This window comes from Crotalus tigris, unplaced genomic scaffold, assembly GCF_016545835.1.
Source record: "Crotalus tigris isolate CLP2741 ecotype Arizona unplaced genomic scaffold, ASM1654583v1 scf7180000024151.2778019, whole genome shotgun sequence".
NCBI lineage: Eukaryota > Metazoa > Chordata > Lepidosauria > Squamata > Viperidae > Crotalus > Crotalus tigris.
Window position 1 is genome coordinate 1887986 of NW_024100413.1, and position 13396 is coordinate 1901381.

Below are 13396 nucleotides of genomic sequence, written 5' to 3' on the forward strand. Positions count from 1 at the left end.
GAGAGAGAGAGAGAGAGAGAGAGAAAGAGTGGGGGAAGAGGAGTGGTAGACCAAGGGCAGATAGAGAGGGAGGGAGAGAGACAGAGAGAGAGAGAGACCCTTTTGACATCTAAAATGAAGATAACACTGCATATATCCTTTTTTAACCTGTGTGTGTATGTGTATGTGTGTGTGTGTGTGTGTGTGTGTATGTATGTATGTATGTATGTATATATATATATACACACATACATACATACATACATATACATATATACAGACACACACACACAAATACCCCCCCACACAAACACACACACCTATAATAAAGGTAAAAAAGGATATATGCAGTGTTATCTTCATTTTAGATATCAAAAGGGTTTTGCGGCTCCCAGTGTTTTGTTTTTGGTGGGAAATGGGTCCAAGTGGCTCTTTAAGTGTTTTGGGTTGCCTACCCCTGGTCTAGACCAACCCTCTGCTCAAGCAGGAGATGCTATACTATTTCAGACAAATGGCTGTCCAATCTCTTCTTAAAAACCTCCAGTGTTGGAGCACACCCAATTTCTGAAGGCATCTCGTTCCACTGCTTAATTGTTCTATCAGGACATTTCTCCTTAGTTCTAGATTGGGTCTCTCCTTGATTAGGTTCCATCCATTATTACTTGTCTTGCCTTCAGATGCTTTGAAAAATAGATTGATCCCCTCTTCTTTGCGGCAGCCCTTTAGATATTGGAATACTATCGTGTCATTCCTAGTCCTTCTTTTCATTAAACTAAATATACCCAAATCCTGCAAATATTCTTTGTATGTTTTAGCCTCCAGTTCCCTAATCCAAAGGTCCCCAACCTTTTGGGCACCAGAAACTGGTTTCATGGAGAGGTTTTTCCGCAGACCGGAGAGTGTGTGGTTTTGTGTCCTGCCTGCATCCCATGGATGGGGCTTTGCTTGTTTGTGCGGACCAGTTGCTGGCATGCTACAGTCCAGTACCAGTTCATAGACCGGGGGTTGGGGACCCCTGCCCTAATCATCCTTGTTGCTCTTCTCTGTATACTTTAATCTAGAGTCTCAACATCTTTTTTATATCGTGGTAACCAACACATTTTGAATATGTTGGTGTGGGAAGAATCCAGAGAAATAAATATTTGGGGGAATATTAAAAAGGCAGAATATATTTCCCCAAAGCAATAATGGAGAAGATCTTAAAAGGCAGAAACTTCTCCTACACCCCCCCCCCAGCCAGAAAACTCAGCAGAGGCCAGCTTTTAGAAATGCAAATTCAATAATCCTTTCAGAAAGGTTGGAGCCTTCCAGCTAGAAACTGGAGAGATTAGGAAAACAAAGACACCTAAAATGTACATACCCCACCCAAACTCTAAAAGACATGACCTTTGGGGACATAATAGGATTAACCATCAGTACCAAAAGGGCACTCTCAGACTCAGGTCAAAGTACATGACACAGGAAATACCAAGCCTCAAACAGCAACAAGAAACAACCTCAAAAGGCCCAGAAGATATAAAAACCCACCACTCCCAGCTACATGTGGTCAGTTTTCCCAGAGCCATCTTTCTGTCTGGCTCTCCTATTCAATAAACTGCAACCTTCTTTCTAAAGCAGCCTCCGTTTTGTTTATTCCCAGCTTGGACTGGACCCTGATGAAGATTTTTCTTTCAGCATTAGAACGTTTTGAATATTGATGGTCTTGCTATTGCTAAAGGGAGTCCCATCCTTGAGAAATAATTAGAAAATTTCTCCTTCCTCTGGCAGTGTTGGAAAAGAATCACGTTAATCTATGGTAGTAACAAGTCAGAAGGAATCTGACTGGATCTTTTTATTATTATTATTATTATTAAAAGGCCTAAGCCACAGGTCGGCAACCTGCGGCTCCAGAGCCGCATGCGGCTCTTTGGGCCTTCCCCTGCGGCTCCCAGCCTCCTCTGCCTTTGCAGAGAGAGACAGAGACAGAGAGAGGAATTGCGCTTCCCTGCTTCTCTCTCTCTCTCTCTCTCTCTCTCTCTCTCTCCCTCTCTCTCTCTCTCTCTGTGTGTGTTTTTGTGTGTGTGTGTGTGTGTGTGTGTGTGTGTATAAAAAAAAGAGAGTGCACTCACAGTGTTCTCCGAGGAGCTGAAAAGCTTACTGGGCGGAGCTCTTCCCTTTGCTGCGTCTCTGCAGGAAGCAGGCAGGAGAGAGCTAGCTAGCCCAGCTAGGCTGACTCAGGAATTCTGGGAGTTGAAGTCCATGAGTCATAAAAGAGACGAGGTTGACTACCCCTGATCTTGTTGGACAACAGCCTGAAGCTTGTCAGGTGAGCAGCAGATAGGAGGGGGGGGGAGAAAGAGAGAAAGAGAGAGAGGGAGAGAGAGAGAGAGAGAAAGAGAGAGAGAGAAAGAAAGAGAGCGGGGGAAGAGGAGTGGCAGACCAAGGGCAGATAGAGAGGGAGAGAGAGACCCTTTTGACATCTAAAATGAAGATAACACTGCATATATCCTTTTTTTACCTGTGTGTGTGTGTGTGTGTGTGTGTGTGTATACATACATACATATACATATATATATATATACACACACACACATACATACACACACACAAACACACACACAAACACACACACACCTATAATAAAGGTAAAAAAGGATATATGCAGTGTTATCTTCATTTTAGATATCAAAATGGTTTTGCGGCTCCCAGTGTTTTGTTTTTGGTGGGAAACGGGTCCAAGTGGCTCTTTAAGTGTTTTGGGTTGCCTACCCCTGTGATAGACTAATGGTGGTTTTCAGTTAAAAACCAAATAATATCAACTAATACTGTATAATTAAGTACAACAGAAAACATTATGAGTAATAAAGGCATTAATAACTTTATTTAAAAAGTAAAAAGTGAAAAAAGTAAGGTTCTACATTTAGGCAAGAAAAACTAAATACACAGATACAGTATAAAACAGTGGTGGTGAACCTATGGCACATGTGCCAGAAGCGGCACTCAAAGCCCTCTCTGTGGGCACGCGTGCCATTGCCCCAGTCCCGCCTCCCTCAGTGGCCTCACCAGCAGCCCCCTGGAGGACAGTCACCCCGGGCGCGACCCACGCAGAGCAGCACAGCCAAGACATGGCAGCCAGGCAGTGGGGACAAAACTCCGCCCTTGCGCCCTGTCGTGTGCAGATGATACAGGGCGCAGGCAGAAGGCGTGGCCACCATGGCACTGCTGGGCCGCCTGGGCGATCTGTGGGCCATGGAGGCGGTGGGTGGCCCTGTGGGCAGGTGGGGGGGCAGGCGGGGGTGGAGGTGGTTTTGGGGCACTTGGTCTCTAAAAGGTTCACCATCACTGGTATAGAAGGTACTTTGCTCAATATCTCAGAGTGCTAGTGAACAATCACTTAACTATGGGCCAGCAGTGTGCTGCAGCTGCCAAAAAAAGCCAACACAGTGCTAGACTGCATTAACAGAGGGATAGAATCAAGATCACATGAAGTATTAATACCACTTTATAACACCTTAGTAAAGCCACACTTGGGAATACTGCATCCAGTTTTGGTCACACGATGTAAAAAAGATGTTGAGAATCTATAAAGAGTACAGAGAAGAGCAACAAAGATGATTAATGAAGAGAAGGACTAAGGCTGACATGATAGCAGTGTTCCAATATCTCAGGAGTTGCCACAAGGAAGAGGAAGTCAAGCTATTCTCCAAAGCACCTGAAGACAGGACAAGAAGCAATGGATGGAAACTGATCAAGGAGAGAGGCAACCCAGAACTAAGGAGAAATTTCCTGACAGTTAGAACAATTAATCAATGGAACAACCTGCCTCCATAAGTTGTGAATGCTCCAACACTGGAAGTTTTTAAGAAGAGACTGGACAACCATTTGTCTGAAATGGTATAGGGTTTCTTCCCTGAGCAGGGGGTTGGACTAGATGACCTCCAAGGTCCCTTCCACTGTATTATTATTATGGATCATCGCACAATCAGCCAGATGTTCAGACTGGATTTGGTATTTTGTCTACCTATCGAGTCTTTACCCAGGACCTGGGATAGGCAGATTTGGATGTTTGATGGTATTACAGATATCATCGCAGGATGGAAGCAGTTCCTAGTAAGGCTGCCTTTTGCAATTGACTAATAGCGAATTTGTCAATGCCAATGGTGTTCAAGTGGTGTTCCAGTTGTTTTGGGATTGCACCCAAGGCGCCTATTACTATTGGTACTATCCTCGCTTGCTTTTGCCACAGTCTTTCTATTTCTACTTGTAGGTCTTTGTATTTTGTTATCTTCTCCAGTTCTTTCTCGTCTATTCTGCTGTCTCCAGGCACTGCCACGTTCACTATCCAGATTTTTTTGTCTTTCTTATCGACAATTGTTAAGTCTGGGGTGTTATGTTGCAGGTGCTTGTCTGTTTGAATTCTGAAGTCCCAGAGCAGTTTAATTTTATCATTTTCTATGACTTTCTCTATTTTTTGATCCCACCAGTTTTTGTTTACAGGCAAATGATATTTTTTGCAGATCTTCCAATGCACCATTGTTGCTACTTTGTCATGCTGCTGCTTGTAGTCAGTCTGTGCAATCTTCTTGCAACAGCTTACCAAGTGGTCCACTGTTTCTTCAGCTTCTTTGCGTAGGTGGCACTTACTGTCTGTTGCTGTCTTCTCAATTTTGACTTTGTATGCATTTGTCCTTAAGGCTTGGTCTTGTGCAGCCAGAATTAGTCCCTCGGTCTCTTTCTTCAATATTCCTGCTCTTAGCCATTGCCAGGTCTTGTTATTATCTTCTTTCCCAGCTATTTTTTTAATGTATTGGCCATATAGTGCTTTGTCTTCCCATGCCTCTATTTTGTTCTTCATTTGGTCTTTCTTGTAGGCCAATTTGGTCTCTCCAGTAGTCAGTAAGCCTTCCTGATATACTAATTTCAGTACATCTTCATCATTGTTCTTCAGATATTCTTCCAAAGCCATTTTTTCTTCTTCAACCATCTGATGTACTTGTAGCATTCCACGCCCACCTATTTGCCTTGGTAGATAAAATCTATCAATGTCACTGCGTGGATGAAGGGCATGATTCATTGTCATTATTTTTCTGGTCTGCCTATCCATTGCTTTTAATTCTGCTTGAGTCCAGTCCACTATTCCAGCTGTGTACCTAATGACTGGGATTGCCCAGGTGCTGATTGCCCTTCCAACTGTATTATTATTATTATTATTATTATTATTATTATTATTATTATTATTATTATTACTATTATTATTATTAGTCTTTATTACAAGAAAAACTCACATACAAGGAAACTATTGTAGTTGTCCATAAAATTTGATCTTACCTATATGCTGGGGCATCAAATCCAATTTGCATAATTTCCAATAAATCATTTTTGTTACCTTGCCATATACTGTAAACTGGTTGATTTTCCCTCAGCTGCTGATTACATGGTCAATAGTCATATCTTTTTCTACATTTGTTATTATTTCCAGTTTTTAAATTTGCTTTTATTTTATTTATTAATCAAATAAATATGATGCCTAAATTTTGCCCCTCACAGCTTTGTTTAAATAAAAAAAAATCAGTTACATTTAATATTAACAAAGCATATAATTAGATAAGACCAGATAGTGGAGGTCTACTGCAGTGCCTACAGACATAACTGTGTGTACATTGCATATCCAATTGTTATCCAGCAGTGCAGGAATACTGCATAAAAGAAAAATCAGAACCCTGGAATTCTTAACAATTAAAATTAAAGACCTGAAGGGTAGCAGCACATCTGAAAAAGCAATAAGGCATATTTAGAAATCAGCAAGACATACATAGTCATAAGCAAGAGAGAGAATATAGCATTTTTAAAATATATATTTTATGTAACATGAAAATATAAAATATATATTTTTAAACAAAAAAATAAAAACTTGGTAAATTTAGCCATTGGTTATATTTTATAGCTACCCAGTATGATGTTCATGCAGAAGTAAAATATTAAGATTCTTACAAAAAATCATAAAGGAAGCTTCTTTCCTATCTGACTTCTAAGTAAAGACAAGAAATACTGATTTAGATAAATGCAGATTGTTCGTGTGTGACTTTGACATTATAACTACAGTTTTTATGGTTTCTTGTATATTGCTGCTTCGAATTACTCAAATCTCACTTTCACAGCTGACAATATAACACAAGATAGTATTAAATATAAAAGTTGCAAATGCCAGCAACAGCTGTAAATGTCACCCTACCTTAATAGTATATTCAGAAAACCCACGTTTTATACTCAATTTTACAACTTCGTTAGATAATGAAGTCTTCTTTAAAATATTTTTCTCTGAAAATTTAAAAAAGAACTGAACTATCTGTATTATTTTGCCATTTGATAAGTAGGTCACATTATGCTGATTCCTATGATCAAGATGACACAAATGCCACCAAAACTCACAATTATTAGTTAATTAGCTTTTTCCATAAATTATTTAAGTGGAAATTTGTTCACTCGATTTTTTGTTATGTCTTATAATTGCATCAACACATTTCCCTGATCAAATGTGAGATTCTGTAGCATATTTTTCAAGATAAATTCCCATCCAAGACTACTTAACACCTGGAACAGCTTAGCATCAGAAAACTGTAATATCATATCCCTATTTTAGAATACAGGTAGTACTTGACTTATAGCCATTCATTTCAAATATACAACATCACTTTAAAAAAGCGACTTATGACTGTTTTTCACACTTATGACCACTACAGCATCCCCATGCTCACATGATCAACATTTGAATACTTAGCAAGTGGTTCATATTTATGATGCTTGCAAGTGTCCCAGGATCATATGATTGCCTTTTGTGACCATTTAACAAGCAAAGTCAACGGGGAAGCCAGATTCACTTAACCATGTTACTGACTTAACAACTGCTATGGTTCACTTAACAAGTGTAGCAAGAAATGTAATAAAATGGGGCAAAACTCACTTAATAACTGTCTCACTTAGCAACAGAAATTTTGGGCTCAATTGTTGTTGTTAAGTCAAGGATTACCTGTAATACGCGCTATAGCTGATCTGAAAAGGCTAAACAAAACTAGACTATTCCCTTTTAGTACAAACAATATGTAAACAGAAAAAAGTAAGATGTGGTAAGCAGAAGAAATTAAAAGCAGAAAAAAATCCAACTAAATTTAGTTTATATCCAGACTATTTATTATACCCTCTGTAACTTTCTGTCCTTGTCATTCATCCTTGCTTCCATCAAAACCATATACTGATTAATACATTCCAAGCAGGCCTTATGACCAGCCACTTAACAACCATTCAAAACTATGAGACACTTTTAAAAAGCTACTTACAACCTGCCCTTAAAGTTAATATTCATCCCACAGTCAAATGGCTGCTATTTGCAACATTATTTTTGCCTGCTTCCACACATTTTACTTCCATGTTGTACGTTTGGTTTTTTAAATTTCTTACATTTCTCTTTATGAAGAAATCATCAGCTCCATCCAGCTACATGTTTCTTGGTTTTCCCCCTCCTTTTCTATAGATCACTTATCCATATATTTCTTTTGCAAATCATTCCTCATTCATTTTCTCTATATCACCTGAGGATGACTCACTCTATTTTCAATCTACATGCACTGAACATCCATAATTCTTGACTTCATGTCTTCCTTTAACTATCAGACATGCTTCTCAGGTACTCTCTTCCCACTCAATTCACCTGAGGGTGTCTCCTAACATATCCAACATTCGCTTCCTCCTAAGAAAATGGGAAAAACTATTCCATTTTTATTTTATTTTTTTACAAATATTCATTTTTTTTAGCACAGGCCATATACGACCCACTACCTTTCATCAGCATCTGAAATATCTATCTAAACAATTCTCCTTCCGTTGTCCCATCTTTAATAAATGTTCTACCTACGGAAAAATAACTGTTGTCCTTTAAAAAAAAAAGCTTATCATGCAAAACAAGCAACATCTCCCTGCTAAATTATTTCTTGCAAAAATAGTTAGCAAAATTTGTTGAATTCCAAATATTGGTAATTACTATCTTTTGATTTTCATCCAAGGTCAAAGAGACATGCCTCAGCAGTAACCATCAGTGCCTATCATAATGTTATTCAAATTCTTCCTCTTTGTGTGTCCTGCTCAGGATGACTTTGCTTGTCCTCCAGGTACACCCAAAGGGCAACGTAGACAATAATGATCCATCTGTTCACTACTGGCAACTAGCAAACTTCTAATAAAGACAGATGTGGGTCACCCTGTACAAACCTGCTACGGGGTGCTAATGAATCCTCCTAATGGTCACTACCTGCCACTTTAAACTGATTGATGAACAAAAGGGTTAAGCTTGAAAAGCTAAGATGAGTACTGCTGACTATCATCAGTCTTACTACTACCTCTCTTCTATACTGACAGCCTTGTTCTTTCCTGTCATCTTTCTCAGTTTGATCTTTATATATATTCTGAAGCATACAAAAAAAATAATTTTACTTTCACAAGCAGGAGAATGAATAAGAAATTTGCTACTAGATGAACTACATGAGCTGCTCTAGTACACTGAACATTCAGGTGCAATATGTTCACAATTTACCGCTTCATCAAGTCTTTCCAAACATAAAAATAGCCATTTGTAACTAACTCCAATGCTAAATGAGTTGCAATGCAATGTTTCCTGTTCCAGATACCTTTTTCTACCTACCATTCATTCACCAAACGCTCATTAATACAGTAACACAATTAAAAGAAACATTGATTAAAATTAATTCCAAATTCCATTACTTAGTTCAGTGGTGGCGAACCTATGGCACAGGTGCCAGAGGCGGCACTCAGAGCCCTCTCTGTGGGCACATGCACCGTCACCCAGTCCTAGGCCTTCAGCTGGGTTTTATAAAACCTTTTCGCTTTAGGTCTCCGCCGCCGTGTACAAAAAAGAAAAAAAGGTTCAATCAATTTCAACTTCTCGCAGGGAAAAAAAAGATCTTGCAAAGGTGGAATTGATTGATTGAACTTTTTAGTCTCACCCAGTCTGCCGTTATCACTACAGCCATGCCCACCCAATGGGCCTCACCCCCCAATTGGCCACACCCAGCCAATGAGCCACATCCACCCGTTACCCGACGATGCATAAGTGGGTTTTGCGTTGCAGTTTGGACACTTGGACTCTAAAAGGTTCACCATCACTGACTTAGTTGCTTCAAGGTTCCACCCAAAATGCTTCCCTTGATTTCTCTAGAAAATTTGTAAAATACTAATCAACACGGTTCCATATTATGCATGCAATGCATGGTTCACTAAACAGTTATATGCAAAATTTTAGGCACCTTTGGTCACATTGTATGATTCAGTATCCCTAAGTCAGGCATGTCAAACTCGCGACAGCACGTGATGTCACGCAACATATTAGGCCGGTTTTGCCATTGCCAGCAATGGGGTGGGTGCGGCTTCCACGTGATGCATCCGGCCCATGGGCCAGCAGTTTGACACCCCTGCCCTAAGTGAACAATCACATGTGGACAATACAATAAAAGAGATAAAATAATAAATTAAGATAAAACCATTATAAAAACAGATAGTTGAGTGATAGGAAATAACATTATGGGTAAGCTGTTCATAGGTTTGGAGAAAGCTTATATTTTAAGAATTAATAATCCATTAGTCAGCCATGTAGATATATTCGGATATTTTATTTATTATTCTCAAAATATTAACACTATTAAATGTAAATGTAAAAAGTAAAATTAAAAATTAATTTTAACACAAAAGGTATGACCAAAATAATATATGACAATTATGTTTAAAATATAATATAGCTCAAGTTTTAAATAGCACATTAAAATTGTCAAATTTCTATCTAAGATAGAAATATTCTAAGACCTTGTGGGGACCTACATTCAGATAAACTGAGTTTAGATCATGTAGGGCATTTGATTGCAAAATGATCCGTTATTTAACATGCACACCACATGACACTCAAAGAAGTGAGAAAATTTAGAATGGAAATATTATGCAAAATGCACCAAAGTCTTATAGCTTCCAGGCCCTCCAGAGCTCCGGAATGCTGAGGCCATCCTCTTGTTCCCAAGCATTCACCCAGCAGGTCTAAGGGCTGATCTGAACTATTTGTGTAGCAACACTGGCATGGTTCCTCTTGCATCACTCCTCCCTCACTGTCTCCACCATATGCCACTGCTAGCATGGCATATTATAGCAGCCAAATTCTTCTTTTACTGTTATCTTTTCTCTCTTTTTGCTTCCTTTTCTTATCCAGTTGTGCTTTGTTTTTGTTTTTCAGTTGTTTGTAGAGCTACAGTCAGTAATACTTAGTCATACTTCACCGTGCCTATCATGGCCCACGTTCAGTTGTAATCTAAACCAACCTATTGTCATGGTTCCGATAGAGGAAACCCATCAAAAGAACTTCAAGGCAAAATTCTTCCTTAAAGAACATTTATTCGGGAAACAAAGTATCGGCACTACATAGTTGAACCCAAAAACTAAATTCCTTTCCCCTGATACAAAGCAACAAAGTATAATTCCCATGCCCAATAAAGTGTCATAAAACACATTCCCCAATTAGCTTCAAGCGTGGGCTTTCTCTTCAGCTCCTCAGCCCACCAAAACGTTATCAGCTTGTCCTTGAGTTCCTATGGCAGCAGTATTATTATGGCTTACTGAGCTTACATCCCACCCACCCCCGCTGCACCTGAATTCTAAAAGTAAAGAAAAACATTTGCTCCCAATTGCTGCAGGCCCCCCAGTGGTTGCTGCATATTCAACGATTGCTGACCTCCTGGTGGCGGCGGCTGTGGCATCCCCAATTGTGGCAGGGGCCCCAACAGTTGCAGCGCTCTCACCTGTTGCTGCCTGGCCAACAGGTCACACAGCTGTTGCATTATATCATGTTGCAGGCTCACTTCTGAGTCTTCCCCCTGCATAGATTTCGGGCTTGGGTGGTACCGACAGTGAAGCCCTGGGCTGTGTGACTGATGGTAGCGATGGTCAGGGGTTCTAGAAGAGCGACGATGTCTCGGGCTTCTGTGTTCAGAGTGGCGGTCAGAGCTGTCCCTTCTTGCAGGGCTGGAGGTTAATGTTGGTGGTTACTCTCCATTCTTCATCTCTAGTCCCTCAAACCTCTCCACCAACTTCTCCACCAATGCCCAATCTCCACAACCTTCATGTTCTCCTAGGTGCCATCTTAAAAAGCGTTCCTGACTAATAGCTATTCAGCCTCTGCTTCAATATAGTTATATAACTCTTGATAATTGGTTCTGCTATCAAACATCTTACTTAGATTTTTCTTCTCACATTCAACTGAAAGACTTTTCGTGTAACTAGAAGGCCACATTTTTGCCTCCACATGGGACTCTCAAGTATATGAGGAAGGCTATCGTAATGAGTATAGAGGATGTCCTTGAAGAAAATATGGAAAAACCATTACAAAGGCAACAATCACATAAGTGAGGCTTGAACCCAGACCAAGAAAGTGGTTTAGGAAAATACCTCAAATACAACCTCCACCCCAATTCAGATGAAAATAAATGGGGAAGGAAGGGAAGCACATTCAGACGTGCAAGGTTTTGTTACTATAGCTATTCCAATAAATCTGTGTACAGTGCATTACAATAGTCAAACTGAATGATGATTAACTATAAATCATCAAGACTTTGTAAGCATAAGAGGGAAAGTTAGTTGATATTATAAGATGGAGGTCAATCAGTACAGTATGGTATGTCATTCAGAGGTCAGTTCTATCCTACAAAGTACAAAATAATTGTATCTCTCCTCTACTGTATCTCATATACTAGAAGAAAGAATTCCAGAAAATTCTGTAGCAGAACTCTAACCTGCTATCCCATATATAAATATCCATCATATAAATAGATCACATATATCAAAGCACACAACATGAAAGGTAATTACTCTTTCTCCATCTGTTTCTGCCAACAGGAATAGGAATGTACAAGTGAAAATTTGGTGATATGATACTTAGCAAAATCAGCAAATACCCCAAAGAAGAGAGAAGATGATTAATTGAAGAATAGATAGTTACTTGGATTCTCAAAATACTGTTCCTTCAAACTTCATTCTGTATCAATAACAAACTTCAAGTACACCTTTGTGGGAATGCTGCATATAGATAACATGGGGATAAAGAATAAGTACAAAGGAAAAGTCTAGCTTTTAAATTATCTGCCTTATTGTTCCATCCTCATATACTTATTTGTTATATTGCCATTTGCTAATATCAAGTGAAATTAAGTGAACAACTTTCTCATGTACAACCAAAGGTAATAACCAGATAGTCCTCGACTTATGACCACAATTTCCATTGTTAAGCAGGGCAATTGTTAAGTGAGTTTTGCTCCATTTTACAACCTTTTGGACATAGTTATTAAGTGAATCACTGCAATTGTTAAGTGAATCATGCGGTCATTAAGCCATTCTGGCTTCCCCCATTGAATTTGCTTGTCAGAAGCTGACTGGGAAGGTTACAAATCATCATCAAATGACCCCAGGTCAGTGAAACTGACTGTGGGGACGCTGTAATGCAGGCATGTCAAACTGCCGGCCCGCAGGCCGGATGCGTCATGACAAAACTGCGCCCATCCCATTGCCGGCAATGGGGAAAAAGTTGTGATACGTCGCGCGATGTCACATGACGTCACGAGTTTGACATGCCTGCTGTAATGGTTGTTAAGTGTGAAAAACCATCATAAGTGTCGTTGTAACTCTGAATGCTCACTAAACAAATGATTGTAAATTGAGGACTACCTGTACCATCCTTTATATTATGTTAAGAAAGACCCAGCTGACAGCAGTATTTCAATAAAAATAAGTCTTCATCAAGAATTAACAAAGGCCATGGGATTATCTCCCTAACTTAGGAGCCTCCAAAACTGAAATGATGACAAACCATAAAGGGAACATTATATATACCAGTGATGGTGAATCTTTTAGAGACTGAGTGCCCAAACTGCAACCCAAAACCCACTTATGCATCATCGAATGCCGGGTGGATGTGGCCCATTGGGTGGGTTTGGCCAATTGGGTGGATGTGGCCCATTGGGTGGGCGTGGCTGTGCAGACTGGGTGGGACTAAAAAGTTCAATCAATCAATTCCAACTTTGCAAAATCTTTTTTTTCCCCGCAAGAAGTTGAAATTGACTAATTGAACCTTTTTTTTTTTTTTTTGCACACAGCGGCAGAGGCCTAAAGCGAAAAGGTTTTATAAAACCCAGCTGGACTGGGGCGACGGCGCGCGTGCCCACAGAGAGAGCTCTGAGTGCCACCTCTAGCACCTGTGCCATAGGTTCGCCACCACTGATATATACTATCTTGAGCTCACAAATAAAAAGCAGGAAATAATTTTAATGAGCAAATAATAAAATAACCTCACAGTTGTCAAGATTTTAATTTAACAAACCATCTAAAAACTTTGTTATTC

General features: G+C 39.6%; 1 protein-coding gene across 2 annotated transcripts in view; it reads right to left on the minus strand.

The window, feature by feature from the left end:
• Positions 1-13396, minus strand: part of STPG2 (sperm tail PG-rich repeat containing 2) — a 193316-nt gene that overhangs the window by 155736 nt on the left and 24184 nt on the right. The window lies entirely within an intron of this gene.